We start from the raw sequence: 11,697 nt of genomic DNA, 5'->3' as shown, positions 1-11,697 counted from the left end.
CACTTTTCACATTCTCGCGTGCAACGCGGGTGTTATACCTCCCTTCATGCAGGGTCGTAAGGTCCTAGCTCATGTCCAAGGTACCAGAATCGTCTAAAAATTCAATAATCGATAACTAAAACTTGAATTATACTGCTTCGTACTTTCTATCACATCAACTTAGATGCTTCTTTTGTATTATATTATGGTGCTTTTCGTGTCTCCACATACAGCAGCACGCGACATAGCATTGCACACGATAAATGTAACCATTTCAGAGAGAAGAACCGTCAATATGACGATCTGGCATTAAGTCGATTCGATAGCAAATGACGAAAACGGGCAGATTTCTCAGGTTTTCACTACATATTAACACTTTCCACATTCCCCTGTGCAACGCGGCTACTATACCTACCTTGATGCAAAATCTTAAGGTACTAGCTCATGTCCAAGGCGCCAAAGCCGTCTAAAAAGTCAATAATCGATAACTAAAACTTGAAATGTACGGCTTCGTACTGGCTATCACATCAACTTAGATGCTTCTCCTATGTTCCATTATGGTGCTTTTAGTGTCCAGGCATTCCGCAGCTCGCGACATAGGTTTGCACACGATAAAAGTTACCTTTTCAGAGAGAAGAGCGGCCAATTTGACAATATGGCATTAAGTTGATTCGATAGCAAATGATGAAAACGGACGGATTTCTCAGGTTTTTACTACATATGAACACTTTTCACATTCTCCCGTGCAACTCGGCTGCTAGTTCTCCTTACATGCAGAATCTTAAGGTCCTAGCTCATGTCCAAGGAACCAAAGCCTGCTAAAAAGTCAATAATCGATACCTAAAACTTGAATTGTACTACTTCTTACTGGCTATTACATCAACTTAGAACCTTCATCTGTGTTCTACTATGGTGCTTTAAGTGTCTCCGCATACCGCAGCACGCGACATAGCTTTGCAGGCGATAAGTAAAACCGTTTTAGACTGAAATGCGGCCAATGTGACGATCTGGCTTTAAGTCGATTCGATAACAAATGACGAAAACGGACGGATTTCTAGGTTTTTACTACATATGAACACTTTTCACATTCTCCCGTGCAACTCGGCAGCTAGTCCTCCTTTCATGCAGAATCTTAAGGTCCTAGCTCATGTCCAAGGAACCAAAGCCAGCTAAAAAGTCAATAATCGATACCCAAAACTTGAATTGTACTACTCCTTACTGGCTATTACATTAAATTAGATGCTTCATCTGTGTTTTACTATGGTGGTTTTAGTGTCTCCGCATACCGCAGCACACGTCTTAGCTTTGCAGACGATAAGTACAACCGTTTCAGAGAGAAGAGCGGCAAGTGTGACATTCTGGTTTTAAGTCGATTCGATAACAAATGACGAAAACGGACGGATTTCTCCAGTTTTTACTACATATGAACACTTTTCACATTCTGCCGTGCAACTCGGCTGCTAGTTCTCTTTTCATGCAGAATCTTAAGGTCCTAGCTCATGTCCAACCGCACCAAAGCCAGCTAAAAAGTCAATAATCGATACCTAATACTTAAATTGTACTACTTCTTACTGGGTATTACATCAACATAGAAGCTTCATCTGTGTTCTGCTATGGTGCTTTTAGTATTTCCACATACCGCAGCACGCGACATAGCTTTGCAGACGATAAGTGCAACCGTTTCAGAGAGAAGAGAGGCCAATGTGACGATTTGGCTTTAAGTCGATTCGATAACAAATGACGAAAACGGACGGATTTCTCAGGTTTTTACTACATGTGAACACTTATCACATTCTCCCGTGCAACTCGGCTGCTAGTTCTCCTTTCATGCAGAATCTTAAGGTCCTAGCTCATGTCCAAGGCACCAAAGCCAGCTAAAAACTCAATAATCGATACCTAAAACTTGAATTGTACTACTTCTTACTGGCTATTACATCAACTTAGAAGCTTCATCTGTGTTCTACTATGGTGCTTTTAGTGTCTCCGCATACCGCAGCACGTGACATAGCTTTGCAGACGATAAGTACAATCGTTTCAGAGAGAAGAGCGACCAATGTGACGATCTGGCTTTAAGTCGATTCGATAACAAATGACGAATACGGACGGATTTCTCAGGTTTTTACTACATATGAACACGTTTCACATTCTCCCGTGCAACTCGGCTGCCAGTCCTCCTTTCATGCAGATTCTTAAGGTCCTAGCTCATGTCCAAGCCGCCAAAGCCAGCTAAAAAGTCCATAATCGATACCTAAAACATGAATTGTACTACTTCTTACTGGCTATTACATTTAATTAGATGCTTCATCTGTGTTTTACTATGGTGGTTTTAGTGTCTCCGCATACCGCAGCACACGTCATAGCATTGCAGACGATAAGTACAACCATTTCAGAGAGAAGAGGGGCCAATGTGACGATCTGGCTTTAAGCGATTCGATAACAAATGACGATAACGAACGGATTTTTCGGGTTTTTACTGCATATGAACACTTTTCACATTCTCCCGTGCAACTCAGCTGCTAGTCCTCCTTTCATGCAGAATCTTAAGGTCCCAGCTCATGCCCAAGGCACCAAAGCCACCTAAAAAGTCAATAATCGATACCTAAAACTTGAATTGCACTACTTCTTACTGGCTATTACATTAACATAGAAGCCTCATCTGTGTTCTAGTATGGTGCTTTTTGTTGTCCACATACCGCAGCACGCGACATAGTTTTGCAGACGATAAGTACAATCGTTTCAGAGAGAAGAGCGACCAATGTGACGATCTGGCTTTAAGTCGATTCGATAACAAATGACGAAAACGGAAGGATTTCTCATTTTTTTACTACATATGAACACTTTTCACATTCTCCCGTGCAACTCGGCTGCTAGTTCTCCTTTCATGCAGAATCTTAACGTCCTAGCTCATGTCCAAGGCACCAAAGCCAGCTAAAAAGTCAATAATCGATACCTAATACTTAAATTGTACTACTTCTTACTGGCTATTACATCAACTTAGAGGCTTCATCTGTTTTCTACTATGGTGGTTTTAGTGTCTCCGCATACCGCAGCACACGACTTAGCTTTGTAGACGATAAGTACAACCGTTTCAGAGAGAAGAGCGGCCAGTGTGACATTTTGGCTTTAGGTCGATTCGATAACAAATGACGAAAACGGACGGATTTCGCCGGTTTTTACTACATATGAACACTTTTCACATACTCCCGTGCAACTCGGCTGCTAGTTCTCCTTTCATGCAGAATCTTAAGGTCCTAGCTCATGTCCAAGGCACCACAGCCAGCTAAAAAGTCAATAATCGACACCTAAAACTTCAATTGTACTTCTTCTTACTGGCTATTACATCAACTTAGAAGCTTCATCTGTGTTCTACTATGGTGCTTTTAGTGTCTCTGCATACCGCAGCACGCGACATAGCTCTGCAGACGATAAGTACAACCGTTTCAGAGAGAAGAGATTCCAATGTGACGATTTGGCTTTAAGTCGATTCGATAACAAATGACGAAAACGGACGGATTTCTCAGGTTTTTACTACATATGAACACTTTTCACATTCTCCCGTGCAACTCGGCTGCTAGTTCTCCTTTCATGCAGAATCTTAAGGTCCCAGCTCATGTTCAAGGCACCATAGCCAGCTAAAAAGTCAATAATCGATACCTAAAACTTGAATTGTACTACTTCTTACTGGCTATTACATCAACTTAGAAGCTTCATCTGTGTTCTACTATGGTGCTTTAAGTGTCTCCGCATACCGCAGCACGCGACATAGCTTTGCAGGCGATAAGTAAAACCGTTTTAGACTGAAATGCGGCCAATGTGACGATCTGGCTTTAAGTCGATTCGATAACAAATGACGAAAACGGACGGATTTCTAGGTTTTTACTACATATGAACACTTTTCACATTCTCCCGTGCAACTCGGCAGCTAGTCCTCCTTTCATGCAGAATCTTAAGGTCCTAGCTCATGTCCAAGGAACCAAAGCCAGCTAAAAAGTCAATAATCGATACCCAAAACTTGAATTGTACTACTCCTTACTGGCTATTACATTAAATTAGATGCTTCATCTGTGTTTTACTATGGTGGTTTTAGTGTCTCCGCATACCGCAGCACACGTCTTAGCTTTGCAGACGATAAGTACAACCGTTTCAGAGAGAAGAGCGGCAAGTGTGACATTCTGGTTTTAAGTCGATTCGATAACAAATGACGAAAACGGACGGATTTCTCAGGTTTTTACTACATATGAACACTTTTCACATTCTGCCGTGCAACTCGGCTGCTAGTTCTCTTTTCATGCAGAATCTTAAGGTCCTAGCTCATGTCCAACCGCACCAAAGCCAGCTAAAAAGTCAATAATCGATACCTAATACTTAAATTGTACTACTTCTTACTGGGTATTACATCAACATAGAAGCTTCATCTATGTTCTGCTATGGTGCTTTTAGTATTTCCACATACCGCAGCACGCGACATAGCTTTGCAGACGATAAGTACAACCGTTTCAGAGAGAAGAGAGGCCAATGTGACGATTTGGCTTTAAGTCGATTCGATAACAAATGACGAAAACGGACGGATTTCTCAGGTTTTTACTACATGTGAACACTTATCACATTCTCCCGTGCAACTCGGCTGCTAGTTCTCCTTTCATGCAGAATCTTAAGGTCCTAGCTCATGTCCAAGGCACCAAAGCCAGCTAAAAACTCAATAATCGATACCTAAAACTTGAATTGTACTACTTCTTACTGGCTATTACATCAACTTAGAAGCTTCATCTGTGTTCTACTATGGTGCTTTTAGTATCTCCGCATACCGCAGCACGTGACATAGCTTTGCAGACGATAAGTACAATCGTTTCAGAGAGAAGAGCGACCAATGTGACGATCTGGCTTTAAGTCGATTCGATAACAAATGACGAATACGGACGGATTTCTCAGGTTTTTACTACATATGAACACGTTTCACATTCTCCCGTGCAACTCGGCTGCCAGTCCTCCTTTCATGCAGATTCTTAAGGTCCTAGCTCATGTCCAAGCCGCCAAAGCCAGCTAAAAAGTCCATAATCGATACCTAAAACATGAATTGTACTACTTCTTACTGGCTATTACATTTAATTAGATGCTTCATCTGTGTTTTACTATGGTGGTTTTAGTGTCTCCGCATACCGCAGCACACGTCATAGCATTGCAGACGATAAGTACAACCATTTCAGAGAGAAGAGGGGCCAATGTGACGATCTGGCTTTAAGCGATTCGATAACAAATGACGATAACGAACGGATTTTTCGGGTTTTTACTGCATATGAACACTTTTCACATTCTCCCGTGCAACTCAGCTGCTAGTTCTCCTTTCATGCAGAATCTTAAGGTCCCAGCTCATGCCCAAGGCACCAAAGCCACCTAAAAAGTCAATAATCGATACCTAAAACTTGAATTGCACTACTTCTTACTGTCTATTACATTAACATAGAAGCCTCATCTGTGTTCTAGTATGGTGCTTTTTGTTGTCCACATACCGCAGCACGCGACATAGTTTTGCAGACGATAAGTACAATCGTTTCAGAGAGAAGAGCGACCAATGTGACGATCTGGCTTTAAGTCGATTCGATAACAAATGACGAAAACGGACGGATTTCTCATTTTTTTACTACATATGAACACTTTTCACATTCTCCCGTGCAACTCGGCTGCTAGTTCTCCTTTCATGCAGAATCTTAAGGTCCTAGCTCATGTCCAAGGCACCAAAGCCAGCTAAAAAGTCAATAATCGATACATAAAACTTAAATTGTACTACTTCTTACTGGCTATTACATCAACTTAGAGGCTTCATCTGTTTTCTACTATGGTGGTTTTAGTGTCTCCGCATACCGCAGCACACGACTTAGCTTTGTAGACGATAAGTACAACCGTTTCAGAGAGAAGAGCGGCCAGTGTGACATTTTGGCTTTAGGTCGATTCGATAACAAATGACGAAAACGGACGGATTTCGCCGGTTTTTACTACATATGAACACTTTTCACATACTCCCGTGCAACTCGGCTGCTAGTTCTCCTTTCATGCAGAATCTTAAGGTCGTAGCTCATGTCCAAGGCACCACAGCCAGCTAAAAAGTCAATAATCGACACCTAAAACTTCAATTGTACTTCTTCTTACTGGCTATTACATCAACTTAGAAGCTTCATCTGTGTTCTACTATGGTGCTTTTAGTGTCTCCGCATACCGCAGCACGCGACATAGCGATGCAGTCGATAAGTACAATCGTTTCAGAGAGAAGAGCGACCAATGTGACGATCTGGCTTTAAGTCGATTCGATAACAAATGACGATAACGAACGGATTTTTCGGGTTTTTCCTGCATATGAACACTTTTCACATTCTCCCGTGCAACTCAGCTGCTAGTCCTCCTTTCATGCAGAATCTTGAGGTCCTAGCTCATGTCCAAGGCACCAAAGCCAGCTAAGAAATTAATAATCGATACCTAAAACCTGAATTGGACTACTTCTTACTGGCTATTACATTAAATTAGATGCTTCATCTGTGTTTTACTATTGTGGTTTTAGTGTCTCCACATACCGCAGCACACGTCATAGCTTTGCAGACGATAGGTACAAACGTTTCAGAGAGAAGAGCGGCCAATGTGAAGATCTGGCTTTAAGTCGATTCGATAACAAATGACGAAAACGGACGGATTTCTCAGGTTTTTACTACATATGAACACTTTTCACATTCTCCCGTGCAAATCAGCTGCTAGTCCTCCTTTCATGAAGAATCTTAAGGTCCTAGCTCATGTCCAAGGCATCAAAGATAGCTATAAAGTCAATAATCGATACCTAAAACTTTAATTGTTCTACTTCTTACTATCTATTACATCAACTTAGAAGCTTCATCTGTGTTCTACTATGATGCTTTTAGTGTCTCCGCATACCGCAGCACGCGACATAGCTTTGCATACGATAAGTACAATCGTTTTAGACATAAATGCGGCCAATGTGATGATCTGGCTTTAAGTCGATTCGATAACAAATGACGAAAACGGACGGATTTCTAGGTTTTTACTACATATGAACACTTTTCACATTCTCCCGTACAACTCGGCTGATAGTCCTCCTTTCATGCAGAATCTTAAGGTCCTAGCTCATGTCCAAGGCACCAAAGCCAGCTAAAAAGTCAATAATCGATACCTAAAACTTGAATTGTGCTACTTCTTACTGGCTATTACATCAACTTAGAAGCTTCATCTGTGTTCTACTATGGATCTTTTAGTGTTTCCGCATACCGCAGCACGCGACGTAGCTTTGCAGACGATAAGTACAACCGTTTCAGAGAGAAGAGCGGCCAATGTGACGATCTGGCTTTAAGTCGATTCGATAACAAATGACGAAAACGGACGGATTTCTAGGTTTTTACTACATATGAACACATTCCACATTCTTCCGTGCAACTCGGGTGCTAGTCCTCCTTTCATGCAGAATCTTAAGGTCCTAGCTCATGTCCAAGGCACCAAAGCCAGATGAAAAGTCAATAATCGATACCTAAAACTTGAATTGTACTATATCTTACTGGCTATTACATCAACTTACAAGCTTCATCTTGTTTTCTACTATGGTGCTTTAAGTGTCTCCGCATACCGGAGCACGAGACATAGCTTTGCAGACGATAGTTAGGACCGTTTCAGAGAGAAGAGCGACCAATGTGAAGATCTGGCTTTAAGTCGAGTCGATAACAAATGACGAAAACGGACGGATTTCTCAGGTTTTTACTACATGTGAACACTTTTCACATTCTCCCGTGCAACTCGGCAGCTAGTCCTCCTTTCATGCAGAATCTTAATGTCCTAGCTCATGTCCAAGGAACCAAAGCCAGCTAAAAAGTCAATAATCGATACCTAAAACTTGAATTGGTCTACTTCTTACTGGCTATTACTTCAACTTAGAACCTTCATCTGTGTTCTACTATGGTGCTTTTAGTGTCTCCGCATACCGCAGCACGCGACATAGCTTTGCAGACGATAAGTACAATCGTTTCAGAGAGAAGAGCGACCAATGTGACGATCTGGCTTTAAGTCGATTCGATAACAAATGACGAAAACGGACGGATTTCTAGGTTTTTACTACATGTGAACACTTTTCACATTGTCCCGTGCAACTCTGCTGCTAGTCCTCCTTTCATGCAGACTCTTAAGGTCCTAGCTCATGTCCAAGGCGCCAAAGCCAGCTAAAAAGTCAATAATCGATACCTAAAACTTGAATTGGACTACTTCTTACTGGCTATTACATCAACTTAAAACCTTCATCTGTGTTCTACTATGGTGCTTTTAGTGTCTCCGGATACCGCAGCACGCGACATATCTTTGCAGTCGATATGTACAATCGTTTCAGAGAGAAGAGCGGCCAGTGTAACATTTTGGCTTTAGGTCGATTCGATAACAAATGACGAAAACGGACGGATTTCTCAGGTTTTTACTACATATGAACACTTCTAACATACTCCCGTGCAACTCGGCTGCTAGTTCTCCTTTCATGCAGAATCTTAAGGTCCTAGCTCATGTCCAAGGCACCAAAGCCAGCTAAAAAGTCAATAATCGACACCTAAAACTTGACTTGTACTTCTTCTTACTTGCTATTACATCAACTTCGAAGCTTCATCTGTGTTCTACTATGGTGCTTTTAGTGTCTCCGCATACCGCAGCACGCGACATAGCGATGCAGTCGATAAGTACAATCGTTTCAGAGAGAAGAGCGACCAATGTGACGATCTGGCTTTAAGTCGATTCGATAACAAATGACGATAACGAACGGATTTTTCGGGTTTTTCCTGCATATGAACACTTTTCACATTCTCCCGTGCAACTCAGCTGCTAGTCCTCCTTTCATGCAGAATCTTAAGGTCCTAGCTCATGTCCAAGGCACCAAAGCCAGCTAAGAAATTAATAATCGATACCTAAAACCTGAATTGGACTACTTCTTACTGGATATTACATTAAATTAGATGCTTCATCTGTGTTTTACTATTGTGGTTTTAGTGTCTCCGCATACCTCAGCACACGTCATAGCTTTGCAGACGATAAGTACAAACGTTTCAGAGAGAAGAGCGTCCAATGTGACGATCTGGCTTTAAGTCGAGTCGATAACAAATGACGAAAACGGACGGATTTCTCAGGTTTTTACTACATATGAACACTTTTCACATTCTCCCGTGCAAATCAGCTGCTAGTCCTCCTTTCATGAAGAATCTTAAGGTCCTAGCTCATGTCCAAGGCATCAAAGATAGCTATAAAGTCAATAATCGATACCTAAAACTTGAATTGTACTACTTCTTACTATCTATTACATCAACTTAGAAGCTTCATCTGTGTTCTACTATGATGCTTTTAGTGTCTCCGCATACCGCAGCACGCGACATAGCTTTGCATACGATAAGTACAATCGTTTTAGACATAAATGCGGCCAATGTGACGATCTGGGTTTAAGTCGATTCGATAACAAATGACGAAAACGGACGGATTTCTAGGTTTTTACTACATATGAACACTTTTCACATTCTCCCGTACAACTCGGCTGATAGTCCTCCTTTCATGCAGAATCTTAAGGTCCTAGCTCATGTCCAAGGCACCAAAGCCAGCTGAAAAGTCAATAATCGATACCTAAAACTTGAATTGTACTATATCTTACTGGCTATTACATCAACTTAGAAGCTTCATCTGTGTTCTACTATGGATCTTTTAGTGTTTCCGCATACCGCAGCACGCGACGTAGCTTTGCAGACGATAAGTACAACCGTTTCAGAGAGAAGAGAGGCCAATGTGACGATCTGGCTTTAAGTCGATTCGATAACAAATGACGAAAACGGACGGATTTCTCAGGTTTTTACTACATATGAACACTTTTCACATTCTCCCGTGTAAATCAGCTGCTAGTCCTCCTTTCATGAAGAATCTTAAGGTCCTAGCTCATGTCCAAGGCATCAAAGATAGCTATAAAGTCAATAATCGATACCTAAAACTTGAATTGTTCTACTTCTTACTATCTATTTCATCAACTTAGAAGCTTCATCTGTGTTCTACTATGGATCTTTTAGTGTTTCCGTATACCGCAGCACGCGACGTAGCTTTGCAGACGATAAGTACAACCGTTTCAGAGAGAAGAGCGGCCAATGTGACGATCTGGCTTTAAGTCGATTCGATAACAAATGACGAAAACGTTTGGATTTCTAGGTTTTTACTACATATGAACACATTCCACATTCTTCCGTGCAACTCGGGTGCTAGTCCTCCTTTCATGCAGAATCTTAAGGTCCTAGCTCATGTCCAAGGCGCCAAAGCCAGCTAAAAAGTCAATAATCGATAGCTATAACTTGAATTGGACTACTTCTTACTGGCTATTACATTAACTTAAAACCTTCATCTGTGTTCTACTATGGTGCTTTTAGTGTCTCCGGATACCGCAGCACGCGACATATCTTTGCAGTCGATAAGTACAATCGTTTCAGAGAGAAGAGCGGCCAGTGTGACATTTTGGCTTTAGGTCGATTCGATAGCAAATGACGAAAACGGACGGATTTCTCAGGTTTTTACTACATATGAACACTTTTCACATACTCCCGTGCAACTCGGCTGCTAGTTCTCCTTTCATGCAGAATCTTAAGGTCCTAGCTCATGTCCAAGGCACCAAAGCCAGCTAAAAAGTCAATAATCGACACCTAAAACTTGACTTGTACTTCTTCTTACTGGCTATTACATCAACTTAGAAGCTTCATCTGTGTTCTACTATGGTGCTTTTAGTGTCTCCGTACACCGCAGCACGCGACATAGCGATGCCGTCGATAAGTACAATCGTTTCAGAGAGAAGAGCGACCAATGTGACGATCTGGCTTTAAGTCGATTCGATAACAAATGACGATAACGAACGGATTTTTCGGGTTTTTCCTGCATATGAACACTTTTCACATTCTCCCGTGCAACTCAGCTGCTAGTCCTCCTTTCATGCAGAATCTTAAGGTCCTAGCTCATGTCCAAGGCACCAAAGCCAGCTAAGAAATTTATAATCGATACCTAAAACCTGAATTGGACTACTTCTTACTGGCTATTACATTAAATTAGATGCTTCATCTGTGTTTTACTATTGTGGTTTTACTGTCTCCGCATACCGCAGCACACGTCATAGCTTTGCAGACGATAAGTATAAACGTTTCAGAGAGAAGAGCGTCCAATGTGAAGATCTGGCTTTAAGTCGAGTCGATAACAAATGACGGAAACGGACGGATTTCTCAGGTTTTTACTACATATGAACACTTTTCACATTCTCCCGTGCAAATCAGCTGCTAGTCCTCCTTTCATGAAGAATCTTAAGGTCCTAGCTCATGTCCAAGACACCAAAGATTGCTATAAAGTCAATAATCGATACCTAAAACTTGAATTGTACTACTTCTTACTATCTATTACATCAACTTAGAAGCTTCATCTGTGTTCTACTATGATGCTTTTAGTGTCTCCGCATACCGCAGCACGCGACATAGCTTTGCATACGATAAGTACAATCGTTTTAGACATAAATGCGGCCAATGTGACGATCTGGCTTTAAGTCGATTCGATAACAAATGACGAAAACGGACGGATTTCTAGGTTTTTACTACATATGAACACTTTTCACATTCTCCCGTACAACTCGGCTGATAGTCCTCCTTTCATGCAGAATCTTAAGGTCCTAGCTCATGTCCAAGGCACAAAAGC

Source organism: Schistocerca gregaria, unplaced genomic scaffold, assembly GCF_023897955.1.
Source record: "Schistocerca gregaria isolate iqSchGreg1 unplaced genomic scaffold, iqSchGreg1.2 ptg000204l, whole genome shotgun sequence".
Classification (NCBI taxonomy): Eukaryota; Metazoa; Arthropoda; class Insecta; order Orthoptera; family Acrididae; genus Schistocerca; species Schistocerca gregaria.
The sequence above is the reverse complement of the archived record's forward strand: the minus strand, read 5'-3'. Positions refer to the sequence as shown.